Below are 1,855 nucleotides of genomic sequence, written 5' to 3'. Positions count from 1 at the left end.
CCCTTCTCCAGGAGTCACCTGGCTCCCCAGTTTCTCTGGTGCCAGCATCCACAGTCCTAGGAGATGTGTACCACCTCTGTACATCTTCTACTTCCTCTCTATTCCCCCCAGCGACTTCCAGCATCCAGGTCCCTCCTGGTAGTGGACTACCTTCCCTGCTCTGGTAGGGGAGGGAGCTGGTGATGTAACTCTCTCCTCCCCATATCCTGTGGCAGGTGCCGGCTGGGGATTACAGTGGCCTAGGTCCCTGGGCAGATCCCAGGGACCTTACTGTCACAGTGCAATCTCTTCACCATCTGTTTTTCAATGTTCTCTACAATATTTGACCTCCAAACTTCATAGAAGCTTACATCCCATTGACTGTTCAATTTGTCCCTCAGAAGATTGGCTAGGTGTTCCAGGTGGGCACAGGGAGAACTGGGCTGTGCTCTAATATACCTCACCTCCATCTTCTCAATCTGGGTGTAGAATAATTTAGTACTTTTGCTCATTTTACTATGAATCTAAAACTCCTCTAAAAAGTAAACTATAAATATAGTTTTAAGAGATGGAATACTCCACAAATTTGTGTTTCATCCTTGCTCAGAGGATATACTAATCTTTGCATCATTCAATTTTTACTATAAAAGTGAGCAATAAAGTACATTTAAAATAGGGAAATAATAAATTTTAAATATGGAAAAATATAAAAAGATAAACTAACCCTCTAACCTCATTGTAAAATGAGGACAAATTAGACTCAGATTTTAAAAATAATTAATATACTTTATTTTAGGACAATTTAAATTTAACAGAATTGAACAAATAGTATATATGGTTCCATATGCCCATCCCACCATGACAGCCAATACAGAGTTTCCTGTATTGGTTACATTCCTGTGATGGTTACATTCATACAATGGAATATTTAAAATACTTTTCAAGTGGAATAATTTCCAAACCACATCTCTGACAAAGGACTTGCATCTAAAATATATAAAAGTCACTCAAAACTCAATATTGTAGAAATAATGTAATTATTATTAACTAAACTTCATAGTTTACATAAAGTTTCACTCGTGGCATTGAACAGTTTATAGAATTTCACAAATGCATAAAAATGCATCCATCATTGCAGATTTATACAGAGCAGTTTCACCACTCTAAAAAAAACCCCTATACTTCACCAGCTCACCTCTCCCCCATATCACTGGCAACCAGTACCCTTTTTCATCTGCTATAAATTAAATGATTGTGTTCCTGTCCAAAATTCATATGTTGAAACCTAATCCACAATGAGACAATATTTGGAGGTAGGACCCTTCAGAGGCATCTTAGGTCATGATGATGGAGTCCTCATGAATGGGATTAGTGTCATAAAAGAAACTTCAGAGAGTTCTCTAACCTACCTACCATGTGAGGACATAGCAAGAAGATAGCCCATTGACTATGTAGCAGGAAGTGGGCCCATAGCAGACACCAAATCTATTCAAGGTTTGATTTTGGACTCTCCAGCTTCCAGAACTGTGACAAATTCTGCTATTTTTTACAGAAGCCAGAATGGGCTAAGATGCCATTTGGAAAAAATACTTCATATCATACAGAATGTAGCCTTCAGATTGGCTTTTTCTTTAAGTATATTTATTTAAGATTCCTCCATATTTTTTGCAACATGAGCACCCATTTTTTTATTGATGAATAATACTCCATTTTATGGATCTACCACCGTTTATACTTTTATATTTCTAATGAGTCCATGCTCACTGTGTTTGCTCTTTTTTCTTTATAAACTTCCCCTCTTTTACAGCCATCTCTTTTTTTAATTGAGCATTTTATATAATTCCATTTTTTTTAAGATTTTATTTATTTATTTAGA

At 36.7% G+C, this 1,855-nt stretch overlaps 1 non-coding gene across 1 annotated transcript; it reads right to left on the bottom strand.

Annotated features, from left to right (window-relative positions):
- Positions 1–541: 541 nt before the first annotated feature.
- Positions 542–648, bottom strand: LOC123810536. The gene has a single exon (XR_006784263.1). It is a non-coding gene; the product is annotated as a U6 spliceosomal RNA (small nuclear RNA).
- Positions 649–1,855: the final 1,207 nt, after the last annotated feature.

Source organism: Phyllostomus hastatus, unplaced genomic scaffold (assembly GCF_019186645.2).
Source record: "Phyllostomus hastatus isolate PE091 unplaced genomic scaffold, TTU_PhHast_1.1 phas_scaffold_60, whole genome shotgun sequence".
In the NCBI taxonomy this organism is placed as follows: domain Eukaryota; kingdom Metazoa; phylum Chordata; class Mammalia; order Chiroptera; family Phyllostomidae; genus Phyllostomus; species Phyllostomus hastatus.
The sequence above is the reverse complement of the archived record's forward strand: the minus strand, read 5'-3'. Positions and strand labels throughout refer to the sequence as shown.